Here is a 19,637-nt window from a genome sequence, read left to right on the forward strand (position 1 = left end):
TCTGATCGGACAATCTACATACTGAGTTAGAAAAGCTTCCTGGACACACTGCACAAACACTGCCCCATCCAATCTACTTCATCTAAAGAGCTTCCAAACAATATTTGGGAAGTTGAAATCGCCCATGTCTCCTACCCTGTGGCTTCTTTCCAAAATCTGTTTCCCAATCTGTTTCTCCACATCTCTGCTGCTATCGGGGGGCCTGTAGTAAACACCCACCAAGGTGACTGCACCTTTCCTATTTCTGACTTCAGCCCATACTACCTCCAAAGGCAGATCCCCCTCGAACTGCCTTTCTGCAGCTGTTCTCCCATTTCTAATTCGCAACGCCACCCCCTCCCTTTTTAACACCCTCCCTAATCTTACTGAAACATCTGTAACCAGGAACCTCCAACAACCATTCCTGTCCCTCTTCTATCCACGTTTCCGTGATGGCCACAACATCGTAGTCCCAGGTACCGATCCACGCCTTAAGTTCACCCACCTTATTTCTGATACTCCTTGCGTTGAAGTATACACACTTGAACCCATCTCTGTGTCCGCAAGTATACCCTGTCAGTGCTACCTTCTTCACAGCCTCCCTACATTCTTGGACATCCTGACAAACAGCTAGCCTATTTGCTGGACTACAAGTCCGGATCCCATCCCCCTGCCAAATTAGTTTAACCCCCCCCCCCCCCAAAGAGTGCTAGGAAACCTATCCCCCAGGATATTGGTGCCCTTCTGGTTCAGGTGCAAGCCGTCCTGCTTGTACAAGTCCCACCTTCCCCAGAATGCAGTCCAATTGTCCAAATACCTGAAGCCCTCCCTCCTACACCATCCTTGCAGCCACGTGTACAACTGCACTCTCTCCCTATTCCTTGCCTCACTGTCACGTGGCACCGGCAACAACCCAGAGATGACGACTCTGTCTGTCCTAGCTTTTAGCTTCCAGCCTAACTCCCTGAGCTCTTGAATGACCTCCCCACCCCTCTTCCTACCTATGTCGTTGGTGCCAATGTGTACCACGACTTCTGGCTGCACACCCTCCACCTTAAGGATTCTGAAGACACGGTCCGAGACGTCTAGCACCCTGGCACCCGGGAGGCAACAAACCATCCGAGAGTCTCGCCCATGTCCACAGAACCGCCTGTCGGTCCCTCTAACTAGAGAGTCTCCTATAACTAGAGCTCTCCTCCTCTCCCCCTTTCCCTTCTGAGTCTCAGAGCCAGACCTCGCGCCACAGACCCGGTCACTGCAGCTTACCCCTGCTAGGCCGTGCCCCCCAACAGTATCCAAAGCGGTATACTTATTGTTTAGGGGAATGACCACAGGGGATCCCTGCACTGCCTGCTCCCTCCCCTTCCCACCTCTAACTGTTACCCAGCCACCTCTGTTCTCCGGCGTAACTATGTCCCTGTAGCTTCTATCTATCACCCTCTCAGCCTCTCGAATAATCCTCAGTTCATCCAACTCCAGTTCCAGTTCCCTAACTCGTTCTGTGAGAAGCAGGATCTGACTGCATTTCATGCAGACGAAGTCGGCAGGAGAATCGGTGGTCACCCCTACCTCAAACATCCTGCAGGAGGAACATTCCACTGCCTGCGCTACCATTACTCTACACTTCGTCTCCAAAACAAGAACACTGAGTAGATTACCTATGGACTTTAAAGTTAGGTTAGAGGAGGAGGAGGATGGGAGGGAGGCCCTACTTTGTCGAGCCTGCGGTTTAGAACATACCCACTCAAATATCAATCACTTACCTTCCCGATCAGCTCTGCGCTCCAACCTCACTTCCGCCCAGCTCGCGCCGCTCTATGCTGTGAAAAGACTATCTTGAACATTGTGCAATATTGCATGTAGTTTTGCTCTCCTCACCTAATAAAGGACAAACCTGACAACGAGGGAGAGCAGTGAAGGATGACCGGACTGATCTCTGGGATGACAGGCTTGTTGTGGGAGCAGAGTTTGGTGTGACTGGGACTGCTTTAGGAAAATGAAGGGAAACCTCAGTGAATCATATAAAACTCTGACAGGGTGAAAATGATTGGAAGCAGGGTTGATAATTCCCCTGGTTCGGACATCAAAAACAAGCGGCCACAGTATTAGGTACAGGCAAGCCACTCTGCATTGAGTTGAGAATAAATGTCTGCACTCAGTGACTGGTGACTCTGGGGATTTCTCTCCCACATAAGCTGTGGAACACAAGGCACTGAATATAAATCAGGATTTCTCGACACTAAACCGATCGGGAGGCATCTGGAGTACAGCTGTCACAAGCTCTCAGATGTTAGGGAGGAGACCTCTGCAGGGTCAACAAGACTGTGTTTCCCGTTCCCTTTTCTGATACCGAGGCTGGTGCTGGGTGTTCTGTCAGTTTTATCCTTCCAAACCTCGGAGCAGTTTGATACAATTTAGTGTCTTGCTTTACCGGTTTAGGGACTATTAAAAAGTTTATCACGTGTGTGTGTGTCTAGAATCAAGTTTAGGCCAGACCAGGAATGCATGGAATTCACCAGACCAGAATTCACTTCCTGAAAGTAAATTGGTGAAGCAAATTGGAGTTTGCAATTGATATTGATTTCAGCGTCATCGTTACTGACATCAGATTTTAGATCTCGATATTATATTAATTGTTATTAACTTCCATCAGCTGCCAGAGCATTAGCCTGGTCTGGACTGGTAATCCAGTGACATTTCCACAACACAGTACCATCTCCACATGGGTAGCTATCTGGGACTACACTGAGCAGGATATTTCTGTGCTGTTTGACAGATCTGGCGAAAAGAACTTCTACTAGTTTAACTATCATGATGGGACTGAGGGGGTGGTAATGGGTCAGATTGTAATTATTCCCCTCTTAGCGAAATGGACATACCTGAGTAATTTTCTGCATTTCTATGGAGATGTCAGATTTGGAGCTGGAATGAAACAGCTTCCCCAGGGACACGGCTTGTTGTGCAGCACACGTCTTCAGTCCTCTTGCAGGAATGTTGTCAGGGCCCATTGCCTTTATCCTATCTACTTTGTTCACCTGTGTCTTCAAGTCACGTGCAGCAAAATCAAATTGCTTGAAGACGGGCACCTGTGATTCTGTGGACATCATGGCGAGGGTGAGGTTAATCATCCACTCAACACTTCTGGTATAGTATCGTACCAAAACTACATTCTTATCTATTACACTGATGTACAGGGCTGTTCCATTATTTAGGATGGGATAATAGTGGAGCCTTCTCCTCCATGAAGTTGGTTAACTGTCCATCACCATTTATGGCTGGATGTGACAGGACTCTTGGTTTGTTGATGTTGGGATCATTGCACCCTCTCTATTAGATGTTAGTTCTGCTGTTTGGAATACAAGCAGTCAATTTTGGTAGCTTTATTGAGTTGTCATCAGGTTTAGGTACACATGATTTGGACACTGACACATTCACCAATATATCACTGAACCATAGATCAACATGGTTGGAATGGTAGACCGAGGGATCATCCCAGGAAAAAACCTTACAGATTGTGCTTGAATATAATTCTGGTTCTGCTGCTGCTGTTGTCTGCAGAACCACATCAATGCCAGCAATTCTCTATTTAATAAATTTTGGAGAGTTAGATCATTTAATGTATTTACAGATGATTTTTGACTTGCAAATGAATTGAGTGCAATGAAGGATTAGTGATGAAGGAGGAGTGAAAGCGTCATAGACTCTTAGAATCATACAATATGCAAACAGACCTTTCGATTTAACTCGTCCGAGCTCACCTGGTTTCCTAAATTGAATTATTACTATTTTTCTTATTTTAGCACAGACCCCCCTCCAAACATTTCCTATTCCTGTATACATCCAATTGTCTTTCAAATGTTGTATTTGTACTTCCCAATGCGACTTCCTCTGACAGCTCTCTACCTATACACACCACCCTCTGTGAGAAACAACTGTCCTTTTGATATCGTTTAAATGACTTCCCTCTCACATTAAAACTATCCTCCCTGGTTCTGGACATACCTACCAGTGGGAAAAGATCTTGTCTATTCATCCTATCCATGCCTGTCATGAGGAAATAAAGGTCATCTCTCAGCCTCCAACACAAAAGGAACAAAATCTCAGCCTTATATCTCAAAACCTCCGGTCTCCATCACATCATTTTAAATACATTTGCCCCCGTCCCAGTTTATAACATCCTTCCTATAGCAGGGCGACAAGAATTGTACTCAGTACTCCAAATGTGGCCTTACTATTCTCTTGTAGAACCACGACATGATGCTCCAATTCCTGTAATCAATGCTCTGACCGATGAAAGTCAGTTTGCCTTATGCTTTATTCACTGCCCTGTCAACCTGCGACTCCACTTTCATGGAACTATATACCTGGTCCCTGGATCTCTCTATTTGGCAACACTCCCGAGCATGCTACCATTTACTAAAATAAATCTTGCACTCGTTTGCCTAACAAAGTGCAATATCTCACGTTTATCTACATGAAGCTCCATCAGCCAATCCTCAACACACTTGCCAGTAGATCAAGATATCTTTATCTTCTAAGACAGCCTTCTTCACTGTCCACCATAACTCCAATTTTGGGGATTTCTTCTCCAAATTAATATCCATGGTTCCAATATTCTCATCCAAATCATTTACAAAAACAATGAGCAACAGCCTGGTCATTGCGGCACAACGCTGGACTCAGGCCTCCAAGTGGAACAGCAAATCTCTCCCAACTCCTTCTGTCTCCTATAGTCAAGCCAGTTTTGTATCTAATTGGATAGGTCTCCCTGATCTCATGTGATCTAACCTTATTAACCAGGCTACCCTGTGGAACCTTGTTGGGCCTCACTAAGGTCCATATAGACAACGTATGATTAGATTAGATTAGATTAGATTACTTACAGTGTGGAAACAGGCCCTTCGGCCCAACAAGTCCACACTGACCCGCCGAAGCACAGTGCTGCTTTACCTTCATCTATCTTCCCAATCACGTCTTTAAAAACTGCAATCTAGTTGGTGAGATATGGATTCCTAGACATAAAGCTGTGCTGAATATCCGTAATCAGTCCTTGCCTTTCCAAATGCATGTAAATCCTGCCTTTCAGAATCTCCTACAAACACTTATCGACCCTTGACATCAAACTCACTGGTCTGTACTTTCCTGGGTTTTCTTTCCAGCCAAATTACAAATAATGTAACAACATTAGCTGTCTTCCTGTCCTCCAGGACCTCAACCGTCGATTTCAATGATAGACATAAGAAATTCAGCAGAACTGCAGATTTCGCAAACCAGAAACTAAGACAGAAATGTGCTGGAAAGGCTTTGCAGGTCTGGCAGCATCTGTGCAGAGAAATCCGAATTAATGTGTTACAACACGGGGGAACCCACGCCCACCCCCCACCACTACCACCACCCCGCACTCATTTAAACTTGCAACACAGAAAAGATTTAAACAGTTTTGTTATCTGCAAAAATTCGGAAGGCCAATAACCATCCTAAAGGTCACTAATTAAAGTAAAAATTGACAACCTTTTTTTAAAGGCTAACAGAGAATAATGATCTAACAACTATTTCCAACTTCTTTCTCTGACCTATCTTTTACTTTCTCTTCGAAAATGCTCGTCCGATAACCACCCCCCTAAGATATGCCAAAGCATTCAAATTTCAGAACCAACCAGCTGTCGAATCTTCCTCTGTCTTCGTTTCTTCCCCTTAGAGTTTCTGCTTCACAGGTCATTGATAAATAAAGGTACATTTCGGAGCGCTATTCTCCGGGCAGTCTGCAGATGTTGGTGGCGTGGCAGTTCTCCCCTAACTGGTAAATTTGTTTTTCAGCTTTCATCCCAAAGCATCGGGTTTATTTAATATAATATTGCCAAATGCCAAATTTAAACTCGATTGTACTTTAGCTTCTTGGACATAATTTAAACGGATTGATCAAATTTGATTTTATTTTTTGTCTCATAGCAACCCAAGTACTGCCAGCTGCTGGACCAAATGGTATATTGTAAATTTTCCAGAACTTACTGTGCTTGTAAATCCTTCAACTCTCTGAAAGGTACGGTACCCTGTACACGTTCATAACACCTTTTCTCTCAAAAAAGAAGCATCATAATGAAAACATGGTCTCATTTGTTTTTTCTAATCTTTAGACACATTACCATAACATACAGATAACTGAAATCTAAGTTCACCTTAACTCTTTCCCATTTACCTATATGTAACATTGGATAAATACAAATCTCGTCTAAAAATTATCAGTTAAATCGGTGAGAACGCATCTGCGATGACATTCTTACTACACACTACATGTAGGATTTTTAAATTAAAAGTCTGTCACATAAGACTCCAATGAAAGAGTCTTTAAAGAGTTCAAGAATGTAAGCAGATTGGGCTCCGTGTACACAACCGTCTCCAACACGCTGTTTGTGAATACACATTACAATGTTATAAGGCTAATACCAAACTCAATAGTTCTTTCTCAATCGTGGAATATTTTCTCTAGTGGATGTTGAGTTTCTTTGAAAAGTATCATCCCATCTCATTGTCCTGTAGCAGTACAGTTTCAACTCCTATGTCACTCGCGTTGACGGAACTTTGAAAGGATTTCAAGCATTTGGTGTAGCTGAAACTGGTTTGGTGGTCAATATTTCTTTTTAATAGTCGAATGCCTCCTGGCATTGTTCTGTCAACCAAAACTTTGTGCTCTTCTTCAGCAAGTCGGTTAACGGTGCCATTACACTGCTGAAGCTTGGAACAGACATCTGATATAATCCGCTGACTCCGAAGGAGCGAACACCTTTTTCTTCGAGGTTGGCCGTGGAAATTCCTCAGTTGCTTTTATCTTTGCGTTCCATGGGATCAACCTTCCATGACCGATATTTTGTCCCTAGAACACCATGTCTGCTTTCACGAATTCTGTTTTGTTTAATTTTATCATCAGTTTTGTTTCTCATATTCGTTCGAAAAGCTCTGCCAACAGTACTAAGTGATCTTTCCAGGACTTGTAAAGATCACTAAATCGTCCAAATGGACTGCACAGTTTATTAATCAGGCCACAACTCTGTTCACGGCTCTTTGGAATGTATTGGGTGTGTTCGCCATTCCAGTGGGCATCACTTTTAAATGATACAGACCATTTGGCGTTACAATTCAGAAATGTCTTTCACAGTCTCTGATAAAGGTACCTGCCAGAATCCACGCATTAACTCTAACTTCGTGATGTAACTGACTTGTCCAACTTTCTCGATACAGTCCTTCAATATCGGTATTGGATATAATTCTGATTTTGTAACAGTGTCGATCTTCCAATAATCCAAGCAAAATCATTGAGTCCCATCCGGTTTGGGAACTAAGATGATCGGCGAGCTCCACTTGCTTGGGCTTGGTTCGATGATGTCCTCATTGAGCATAGCCTCCACCTCCTTCTGGACCTGTCTGGCTTTGAGAGGATTATGCCGAATGGATTGTCTTATCGGAACAATATTCCCTACATCTACATCATGTACAATTGCATTAGTTCTCCCCCACACATATGATTCTAACATATATCCTCATATTGCAATAAAAAACCTTTCAACTGTGCTCCTGAGACAGATAGTTTACTCATCTATCCCACTGCTCAAGGACTTCTACATTTTTGACATATTTTGAGGCACATCAAAATCCACGACATTTGGATTTGATTCCTCACTCTGTAGGGCAGTAAGTAACACCTGTTTCTCCAATTCTTTCTCTCCTCTACTTTTCAGGAGGGGACCTAAATACTCATTTATAACCCACATAAAGGGGTCTTCGAATGTGGGAATTGGTAACAGAGGTGCTAGTTTCATTATTGTCCGTGGCCTACCTACCATTTGGCATGAATGACACGTATGCCAAACGTTAACCACATCTTTGTGCATTCGAGGTCAATAAAAATGTTTTTGTCCCTTAGCCCGTCTTTTGTACCCCTAGGTGACCTCCTACAGGTAGTTCATATGCTACCTGTAAAACTTCCTGTCTCTATGCTACCAGCAACGCAATCTGGTGCACCTCAGCACATTTCTCCTCTGCACTAACCTGATGTTCTGTCTTAAGATCTATCTTTCAGATAATAACCCTCATGAATATCCTCTGCCTCCTTTTCAGAGTACATATCCACATATATATCTTTTATCGCCTTGTCTGTCTGTTGCAAGTCCCTTAGCCTTTCAGGCCAAAACACCTCTGTCTGACCCACTGCTTGTTCGGGCTTTCCCTACACCATTACGGCAAACAGGGTGTCCATTAACTGAACCTCAACTCCTTCATCTTTGTCTATAGTTTGTCCTTCGTGCTGTGACTTATAATAGTGGGATATGGTTACTGCACAGCCTGGGAAAATACCAGGAAATTTCCGATTTAACACTTCAGTCTTTTTGTCTTCCTTGGGCTTCTCCATAACAAGCAATGTCACTCCCAACTTGGATCCTGCTAAATCCTTCCCAAGAACATGCTGGATTCCTGGATCTCACAGTCTGTAAATCATTCCCACTATAACTTCCCCAGTCTTTAGTAGGCACTCCAACCTGATCTTACATAGGGAAATGCTAGATTTCTGTCCATCTTTCCCATAAATTAATACATTCTGGGGTAACTGATCAGAAAGACTACAAATTCATTCATCTCTTACTATTAGCGACTGGTTACTTCATGTAACTCTCAAAATTATAACTTCTTGCCCTTCTACCACTGTTATTTCTGAGTAAACTTTACTCACAGAGGCGAATGCTTTATTGAGATCAGGTACTAACTCCATACCCAGCCCCTGCCGAGGCTTTCCTGCAGCTCTTCGGTTCTTGTTGGGGTTTCCTTTAAAACTTTCACTAATGCCACTGGCTTACCTTCTTTTACCACATCTTTTCCCACAGTCCCTTTCTCAACGATCAGCACTGTGACCATACATATTCCTCCTTATGGCAGTGAAAACATCTTTTCCCAATGCCCTTCTGAAACCACTGGCACTGTAATTTTCAGTGTCCCACTCCATTACAGTGAAAACACCTTTCACTCCTTTCCACTCTCTTGGGCAGCTTTTTTAACCTCTGGTAAACTCATATGTTCTACTCTTTCTTTTATAGTGCAGCATCTCCCCTTCTCTCAAATTCTATCCCCCACAGGACGAAATTATGCCTGGAAGCTTGTCTTATGTAGCAACATGTATTCATCTGCTAATTCTCCTGCCCTTCTCAATATCTGAACTTTCTGTTCCTCCATGTGAATTATTATCATCTCTGGAAGTGAGGTTTTAAACTGCTCTAGCAGAATAATCTCCCTTAGAGCCTCATAGGTCTTATCTATCTTTAACGCCTACACCCATCTATCAAAATGCCTATGTTTAATTCTTTCTAACTCAACATAAGGCTGACCTGGTTCCTTCTTTATGTTTCCAAACAGCTGTCTATATACTTCCAGTACCAATTCGTAAGCACATAAAATGCGTCGTTTCACGTATTCATAATCTATTAACCCCTCATCTGACAGCGCAGCAAATACCTCACTAACCCTGCCGACCAACTTAGTCTGAACTAGCATTACCCATAAAACCTTGCAATACTCTACCTGCCTCGCCAATTTTTCAAATGAAATAAAGAAGGCTTCAACATCTCTCTCATCAAAATGTGGCAGAGTTTTGAGATAGTTGTCTCTTTCACTAATGTCCCTTTTACTCTCCAGCCTGTTCACTTGACTTTGCTGACGAAATCGCAACTTCTCAAGTTCAATTCGCTCTCTCTTTGCTCAGCTAAGAACTTTCTCCTATCTTTTTATTCCTCTCCGGCTCTTCCCTCTTGCTTTCTCTTTCTTCTCTCTCTTTCTCTCTCCCTTTGTTTATCTTTAAACTGCATTTTCTTCAATTGTAATTAACGTTTTTTTTTCTAAATCTCCTGCACTTGTCTGTTTCTCTGACACACCTTAGTGTTTGACTAATTTCCTGACAATTTCAGCTTTACTCTTGTACTTGGTTAAACCCAAATCTAAATTCTTTGTGAATTCTAAACGTTTGGCCTTTATCTTTCCTTCTAAATGCCCTCAGCAAATGTGAGAATCATCTTCAAATCCCAGAACCTCTTTAACATTTATAAGGAGCCATTTCTCTCACTTTAAATTTAACCAACCACAAGTCACCGAAATTAAACCAAGTGTCTCACCGACTTTTTATTTAAAGGTCTCTGACAATAACGTGCAAATGATTAAACGTATGTGCATTTTCATAACCCAAACCTATTTAACTCTGCCCAAATATCAGACTGGATCTGTCTAAACTTGCTCAAATCGCAGACAAAAGGCCCCAAACTGTTATGACACAGGGTAAACCCATTTCCTAATCTGAACCAGCCACAGAGAAAAAAGTTCACCTCATGCTGGAATCTGTTAAATTTCGAGAGGCAAAGATCCATTTACAGAGGTCACTATTTAAAGTAAAATTAACAATTTTGTTATTTAAGTCCAACAGAGAGTATTAAAATGAACAACTATTTAGAACTCAACATTCTACAATACTGGTCTGATAAAACAAAACAACATGATTACGATTTTAAAAGAATATAATCACATTTCAAAACCAGTCAGCTTTGTCAATTCTGCTTTGTAGATTTTTCTCTGTAGATTTTTATCTCGGTTGGCTTCGATGTTCTGCTGTGCAAACATCTTACAGACAGGTAGTTTTCAGAAAGCTCTTCAGCTAGCAGTCTATCTTTGTAGATGCCCTTGGCAGTTCTCTCCCTAAATGTTCAAACTGTCTGGTTTTACACCTCTTAACATTGGATTATTTCATTGACTTTGTTGTCATCAAATACATTATATTTCAAACTCCATTGGATTTCAGAGTGTTGGGGCATAGTTAAACTGACTGGCCGAATTTGAATTTGCTTTTGTACCATGGCAACTCAGTCCCACGACTTGTTTCACAGTCAAATGTTACATTTTAACTTTTTCAGAACCTCTACACCTTCATAACAATATCGTTTGTCAGCCCTACATAGTTTTCCATAAATGTGATCACCTAATTTCACATAATAGTCTTTTCTGTTCAACTAAATACCCGTTTTCTCTCATCCTTCCCTTGTCTAAATCCTTCTTTCCAGTTATGATTCCAATTACTTACAATGTTACTGGTATTCTTCGACAAAGTAATACATTGTGTGTGTTTTGTGAATAATCCTCTGTAATTGAACTCAGATGAAAGAATGAGATGCAATCATATTCCCATATGAAGAAGTAAATGTGCAACTTTTCCGAGCTTTCTGATATTAAAAAATATGCAAAAATCTCATTTGTTCAGGATTGGGAAAGTGAACAAATGACGTTCATGAACAGGACAGGAGTAATTCAATTAAAATTTACTGGGATCATTGAATAACCAAATATTTAGTTTTCTCCTGAACGTTTAAATTCAGCTTTGTTTCAAGTCTGTGTTGCGTATATTATTATCAATATGCAAATATCATCGGTGACGAAACCAGAAGTTGCTGGAAATGCTCAGTATTTCAGGAAGTATCTGTTATGAGAAAGCAGATTCAACACAGAGTAACAGAATGGGTCTAAGTTGTTTACTTCTTGCCAATAGTGCTCAGCGATGTGCCAGTTAGGTGCATTAGTCAGGGGCAAATGCTGAGTAATCGAGTAGGGGAATGGGTCAGAGTGCGTTACACTTCGGAGGGTCAGCTTGGACGTGCTGTGTGAAATGGCCTGTTTTCCCACCCCAGTGATTCTATGATTCTATGAATTCTTCATATAAAGGGCGATTGGTGCGAGGATCAGGGATGTCTCCGAGCATGGTCAGGGCATACTGAAGGGGGAGGGTGACCAGCCAGCTGTCGTGGTACACATTGATACGAATGACATCCGTAAGAGGAGTGAAAGTTCCAGCAAAGAATGTTTAGGAAGCGAGGCCTGAGTTTAAAAGCTGAATCTCCATGGTTGTGTGGGAAATAGAACACACTGGCTTCAATAATTTCGGTCCGAGTCAAGATCTGAAGCACCAGTATCGTTCATTATACTCTCACAAGAGTGGTGCCTATAAGCTAGGCACACCGAGTTTAACAAGTTCACAACTTTTTATACAATTCATTCCACTTTTAATCCTCCCCCGCTTATTCCATTCCTTCTCCCCTGATTACATCGCCCACTTCTCTAAACATGGCTGTTTATCTCTTGCCTCATCTGGCCTTGTTCATGACAAAAATGCATATCCTGCTTGGCTGTTTCACCACATCCCTCTGTGGTCTATTATTATATATCGTCATTGACTGCCATCTGCTTCCTTGCACGATAAAGCAACATTTCCTTCCATTCTTTGCCCATACTGAGCCTTATGACCTCTTTATTGTGTCTTTTTTGTTTTTGCAGAAGCTGGAAACAGATGATTATAACTGTTTATACAAGCATATCTCGCTTAACCTACACCCCTCTTCATCTTTCATGATTCAGCCTTGTGATCATTGCAGATAACAACATTTATAATGACTCCTCGCAATTCCCCCTTTTTATTTTTACATGCAATTGTTGTTTCTATAATTTTTCCTTTAAGCATCGCCCCCAAAAATCACAAGAATCATTCATGAGACTTCATCCATCTTGGTCTCACTCATCCCCTCATTACTTAATCGAAAAACGACCTTCTGCCTGATTCCCTTTTAGGGGCATCTGTTTCATTAAGACTGTCTTAATCAGTCTTTGGGCGAGTCCTTGTATACAGTGCAACAGCCAATGGTTACCACTATCCCGGCTACTACTATCAGGGACGTAAGGATGGAAACCACCACCCCCTTCCATTTTACAAACCATGATTCAAACTATAAATAAGTAGAATGGATGGCTTTGAGGTATGTAGAGAAGAGGTGTTGGAAATCCTGGAAAAGGTGAAAATAGATAAGTCCCCTGGGCCTGATGGCATTTATCCTAGGATTCTCTGGCAAGCAAGGGAGGAGATTGCAGAGCCATTGGCCTTGATTTTTATGTCCTCTTTGTCTACAGGAGTAGTGCCAGAAGACTGGAGGATAGCAAATGTGGTTCCCTTGTTCAAAAAGGGGAGTAGGGATAACCCTAGTAACTATAGGCCGGTGAGTCTCACTTCTGTTGTGGGAAAAGTACTTAGAGAGAATTGTAAGGGATAGGATTTATGCACATCTGGATAGGAATAATGTGATCAAGGATAGTCAGCATGGTTTTGTGAAGGGCAGGTCGTGCCTCACAAACCTTATTGAATTCTTTGAAAAGGTGACGAAGGAGGTTGATGAGGGGAAAGCAGTAGATGTGGTATATATGGATTTTAGTAAGGCGTTTGATAAGGTTCCCCATGGTAGGCTACTGCAGAAAATACGGAGATATGGCATTGAGGGTGAGTTGGAGGTTTGGATTAGGAATTGGCTGGATGGAAGAAGACAGAGGGTAGTAGTTGATGGCAAAGTTTCTTCATGGAGTGCCGTCACTAGCGGTGTTCCGCAAGGATCTGTTTTGGGACCATTGCTGTTTGTCATTTTTATAAATGACCTGGAAGAGGGGTTAGAAGGTTGGGTGAGCAAGTTTGCGGATGATACGAAAGTCGGAGGAGTTGTTGACAGTGAGGAAGGATGTGGCAGGTTACAGCAGGATATAGAGAAGCTGCAGAGCTGGGCAGAAAGGTGGCAAATGGAATTCAATGTAGCTAAATGTGAGGTGATTCACTTTGGGAAGAATAACAAAAAGATGGGGTACTGGGCTAATGGTCGGATACTTGGTAGTGTGGATGAGCAGAGGGATCTTGGTGTCCATGTACACAGATCTCTGAAAGTTGCCACCCAGGTAAATAGTGCGGTGAGGAAGGCATATGGCGTACTGGCTTTTATTGGTAGAGGAATTGAGTTCCGGAGTCCTGAGGTCATGATGCAGTTGTATAAGACTCTGGTGTGGCCGCATCTGGAATATTGTGTGCAGTTTTGGTCGCCATACTATAGGAAGGATGTGGAGGCACTGGAACGGGTGCAGAGGAGGTTTACCAGGATGTTGCCTGGTATGGAAGGAAGATCGTATGAGGAAAGACTGAGACACTTGGGGCTGTTTTCATTAGAGAAAAGAAGGTTTAGGGGTGACTTGATTGAGGTGTACAAGATGATTAGGGGGTTAGATAGGGTTGACAGTGTGAACCTTTTCCCGCGTATGGAGTCGGGTATTACAAGGGGGCATAGCTTTAAATTAAGGGGGGGTAGATATAGGACTGAAGTTAGGGGTAGGTTCTTCACTCAGCGAGTCGTAAGTTCATGGAATGCCCTGCCAGTAGCAGTGGTGGACTCTCCCTCTTTATGGGCATTTAAGCGGGCATTGGATAGGTATATGGAGGATAGTGGGTTAGTATAGGTTAGGTGGGCTTGGATCGGCGCAACATCGAGGGCCAAAGGGCCTGTACTGCGCTGTATTCTTCTATGTTCTATGTTCTATGTTCTATCCCGTGAGAGATGTGTCTTCTCCTGAATTATCACCCAGTTCTTCTGCTAAGGTAGTCAATCCTCTTAAGGCCCGAGTAATTGAAGCATCAGATGCAGTGTTATTAGGAATCGAGATACAACAGCTTCCTTCTAACATCACACACACACCCCTTTTCCACTAGAATCATATCAAAGGCCATTCTGTTTTCCCATGCCATCCGACTTGTCGCATCAAGCTATTCTGATATTCCTTTAACCGCATCCCTTGTATAATTTATAAATCGCTGTTGATAATAGAAAATGTAAATTATCCAATCTACATTTTTGTTAACGGTCACCCACCAAAAGAGAGTTGACTCAAAGCCTACAGCAATCTGGTTGAGAGCCTTGAAAATCAGGTACCCCCCGGAATCGTATAGAATTGAGATAAATCCTGTCATCGAAAGAAGAACCTAAGAGTGATCTCTTACTCCTTCTCTTTTACCCTAGTAACTTTTCCTTCTCAACTGCCAGGGTAAATGGAATTGCCAATGGTACAATTGCACTTATCCCTCTCCAATCCGGAGGTAGGGTGGTTCTCAATATCTTGCCTCCACAGATCCGCTAGGGGGACCTTTGATGCTGACTAGTTCCCTCCCTTGTCTGTATCAGTGAAATTATTAGTCTCAGTATATAATTTCTGCTTCCCCAAATCTCTAGACCAATTTGTACCTCGTCTATGCACATACGATGTGTGATTTCTGACTGTGGCTGAAGAATTGGCGGGGGGTGGGGGGAGGCTTTTAAGTCTTTCATCTCCAAGGGAGGGAACATCAGAGATAGGGAGGTACAATTCCTATCATTCCATGCAGTCTCCTCCTGATACAGGGCTATCATACATTTCATGCCCTTCCTGTCTTGCTTCCACCCGAGTGGAAAGGGAACCACCTGGACCACTGGTCTACCGGAGACACATGCGTAGCAATTGCTCTTGTTCAGACTTTTTACAGTACACTTTACCCATTCAACCCAGGCATTTGCATCCCCGTATCCAGTTTCTGTTTCGATGGTCTGTTCCAAGTCCTTTACCTCTATAATGTTCACTACTTTACGGTCATCGGGAGGGGTGTAAGGTTGTATCTTATTGTCCAGTAGTTCTGCCCGTTTTCCCTTTCCTACGCTAATTCGAAAACAACAGCCCAAGAAGTCATTCCCTTTTGTTGTCATTTCTATCCCAATTGATTCATTTAATTGTACCTGATAGGTGCCACCCCCCCCCCCCACCCCCCCCCCCCAACCCCCCCCCCCCCCCCACCCCGTGATTTCCTTCGTGCGATGTGGTTTTGTTTATCGTTAGGTATATTGGGTTACATTCTTTATCAGGACAATCGAAAGCTGGGGTCGGAAGGGGGCCCGGTGTAGTGTGACAAGACCATTATACCAAGTACCATCCCCAAAGCCATCCCCATAGGACTTATGATGTCTCTCTGAGCTGCAGTACTGTCTTTGATTATCTACATCCCCACAATGTACTAAGCTGCATGCATCGGCATCTATTACTTGTGGATTATCAGACTCAGGAACCACTATAACACAAATGAAAATAATGTTTGACAAAATCCCAATACTAAGAGAGCGAGTATCATAACTCAAAGCTTCCCCAGCATTCTCAAAAATCATGCTGAAGCACAAAAAGACTTAATATACAATCCTGTGCTCGCGTCGTCATTGTATAATCAGTTACTCAAAGTCTCTTTAGCTTGAGTTTAGCGGTTCTTGTATTGATCCGGCTGTCCTGACTTCTTCCTCAATTGGAGATTCCACTGGCCCTTTGATCCGAGTGTAGTGAGTCCAGCCTTTCTCTGCCGTCCTTATCGCCGTTTCTGTCAAAAGAGCCTGATACGGTCCTTCCCAATCCGGTTGCAATTTGGTCTCTATCCATGATTTTACGAAGACCCAATCTCCCGGTCAAATCGGATGAACAGCGAATTCACGGGGCGGAGTCTGTGCCAATAAACAATGTTTCCTGAGGAAAGACAACGAGGAGGACAAACCCAGTATATACTTATTTAAGAACAAATCTTTAGTTTCTGGGTTTGGCAGTGGCCAGAGAATATGCCTTCACCCATCCGGATAAATGATCAATTATTATCAACATATATCTCAGTCTGCCCAGTCGGGGTAATTCGGTATAATCTACCTGGATGCTCTGGAATGGTCTTAGCCCAGGTTCTCTCCCTCTGGGACTTGTTTCCTCAACACTTTCTTGTTGACTTTTTTACGTGTTATGCCTCCCTCACATATCTGTTTGGCTATCGTATGTATCCCATTGCATCCATATTTCCTTCAGACTAAATCACACATTGCTTGCACTCGCCAATGGCTCCCCTGATGTAAGACAGCCATCATTTTTTGCATCATCATTTTATTTGACATTTCCCTTCCATTAGGTAACATCCAATGTCCCTCTGCTGTTTTTACACCCCTTAAATCTTTCAATTATTTTTCCTCTCTTTCAGTGAATATTGGAGCTTCCCAAGGACCTGGGACAGTAGGTATTAGGGAATAAATCACTGCTTCTTGTGGGTTCAGGGCAGCTTCGTTCGTTACCTCATCGGTCAGTAATGTAGCTTTCCATTCTTTAACTAACAATGAATTAATGCAGTCATGTTTTAAATTAACCGTGAATCAATATGACAGGTCACTGAGAATGTGTGAAGGGATCCTGCCAATTAATATTGATTCAATCGATTTATTATAAATATTAATTAATAATTATGTATATTATATGAATAAAATAATCATTATCTGTAATTCAAGTTGGAAATGCAACAAGTGACCAAAACATTTTTTTTAAACTGTAATTGCGCAGTTCTGTTTTTTTTACCAGTCACTTGTGACTTATCATTCTGTTCCTGTAATTTTGTTGCTCGAGCACATTCATTTTTAAGAACCTCAACAGATTTCATAGCACCATTTGCAGTTAATTCAATTCCCAATTTTGTGGCAGTATTTTGTCATGAGCGCAAAACTGACTCTTTGTGCCTCTCATCACAAAACGGTCATCATAATCCAATTAACTCTTTCGTTCCTCCTCCCTTGGGCTTAAAATTTAAGGATGACCTTGCTGCCCCCATATCGACTAGGAAAACGACGTCCTTATTATAAAGTCGCACCTTTAAATTTATCAAGTGTTCCTGGTGGGCCCCAGGGGGCAGGAACCCCTGACACTCCTATTCTTCATCGAAATTCATAAGCAATATCGCCCTCTCTTCCCTTTACAGATCCGGACACTCCCGCTTAAAGTGACCTGCTTTTCCACAGTAATAATATCCCGCCTGTGGGGATTTCCTCCTCGGTCCCCGTCCCTGTCCACCAAAACACTTTACATCTCCTCCCTTAACATGCTGCCCACCACCATTCCGGTTTCTTTCTCCTTTTAGTTTTGGCTTTTTTTATTAACTCATCAACCGTGGGCTATCATTATTTTTGTCTTTCGTTTCTGCTTCTTATGTTACGTTGCCAGATGTTTGTTTGCTCCCTATAACTTCAAATACCAATTTATCATTTTATGCTTGTCTAATTTTAAAACCTGTTCCTAACTATACATTTTGGAACTTTACTCATAATATATATTTATATATTATAAATTCATTTATTCAGTATTTAATGCTTAAAATATGAAATGCATACAGTACCCAACTTCGAAATCCACTATAGTTAACCGGTTTTATTCCCTTAATTTAATCCTAAAATTAATTTTTTTAAGAAGTCTTAACCAGTCATTGCCCAATTACAATGCCATCGGTCGTGAAATAATCGGAGGTGTCTTAAAAGGATTTGTCTATTCAAGTTTAAAAAAAACTTCTAATGCATGAATAATGGCCAAATCCAAGGACACAGATATTAACCATTGGATTTTTAAAATTACAATCTAATGTTGAACTGAAACTTCAATTGTCCTCCATAAATCACTGATATTTAAGGCTGAACGACATTAGTTAGAAACTGATAGTGAGGCAGTCATGACCTGTAAAAGAACAGGAGTTAACATTTTATTTCATAATCACTGCAATATCCTTAACCTTAAAATAAATCATGTTAAATTTCCATAATAGAAATCAGATTCAAAACAGTCTCGGATCTCTAGCTCCAGGGAACAAAGCACAAACACTCAGTCACCAACAAACAAATGTGCATTCAAACCAATTCACAAAGGGTTAAACTTTCTACCAGCTGTACAGGAATTGGAGTTAGAGTCCTCTGGGTGTGTGGTTGGGGTTAGAGTCTCCTAGGTTTAACTAGAATAATCAATTGGCAAGGGGAGCCTCAAAGAATGATTCATCGAACGTGTGAGGGATTATTTCATCGAGTAATATCTCGAGGAACCAGACAGAAAACTGGCTATGCTATAATATATTGTAGAAGGAGTGTTAAATCATACTGTAGTACAAGATCACCTTTGAAAGAGTGGCCACAAAATTCTGCAGTTTCACATTCAGACTGAGGTTTAGTGTTTGACAATGATAATTTTACTGACCTGAGGAAGGGCTTGGCCTGAGTGGACTTCGCAAAAAACATTAACGAGCGTGACACTTGAAGAACAGTGGCAACTACTTCGGGAGATAGTCCAAACTCCTTAATTAAAGTGTAATTCTGAGTGGAAGAGGAATTTAAAAAGCTGAAAAGTGAACCATGTCTTAACAAGGAAGTCAATACTGACATGAAGGTGATGGCCTGGCGGCATTATCTCCGACTGCTGATCAAGATAATGTTCTTGGGACTCAGGTTCAAATGCCGCCATGGCAGATGGTGGAATTTAAATTCAATATGAATTTGGAATGAAGAGTCTATTGATGATAGTGAATCTATAGCTTATTGTTTGAAACATCCATACGTTTCATGAATGTCCTTTAGAATGGGAAACCACCATCCTTACCTGGTCTGACCTACATGTGACTTCAAACCCACACAAATTCGGTTGATGCTTAACTGCCCTGTGGGCAATTAGGGAAGGACAATGAGTGCTGTCTAACCAGCGACGCCATCTTCCTATGAATGGAATAAAGAAAAACGCTTTAATTGTTCGCAAACTTTTTCTGAAAACAAAATCAAAATAGCTACGAAGGAAAATGCGTCGAAAACATAAGATTTGATAGAGAACACTTCTCCGAGTAGATAAAAAGTAAAAGAAAATGCTGAAGGTAAATGTTGGCCTTTTAGAGAATGAAAACGGCGGGGTAGTAGTGGGAAACTCAGAAAGGGCAGAGGTAA

At 42.0% G+C, this 19,637-nt stretch overlaps 1 long non-coding RNA gene across 1 annotated transcript; it reads right to left on the reverse strand.

The window, feature by feature from the left end:
- Positions 1 to 15,743: 15,743 nt before the first annotated feature.
- LOC148138515 (uncharacterized) lies at positions 15,744 to 19,412 on the reverse strand. Its single transcript, XR_015753991.1, has 3 exons — positions 19,303 to 19,412; positions 18,904 to 19,019; positions 15,744 to 16,389 (listed from the first exon to the last, which is right to left on the reverse strand). It is a non-coding gene; the product is annotated as an uncharacterized LOC148138515 (long non-coding RNA).
- Positions 19,413 to 19,637: the final 225 nt, after the last annotated feature.

This window comes from Chiloscyllium plagiosum, unplaced genomic scaffold (assembly GCF_037043375.1).
Source record: "Chiloscyllium plagiosum isolate Xiang-an unplaced genomic scaffold, Cpla_swu_hap1 HiC_scaffold_40, whole genome shotgun sequence".
In the NCBI taxonomy this organism is placed as follows: Eukaryota; Metazoa; Chordata; class Chondrichthyes; order Orectolobiformes; family Hemiscylliidae; genus Chiloscyllium; species Chiloscyllium plagiosum.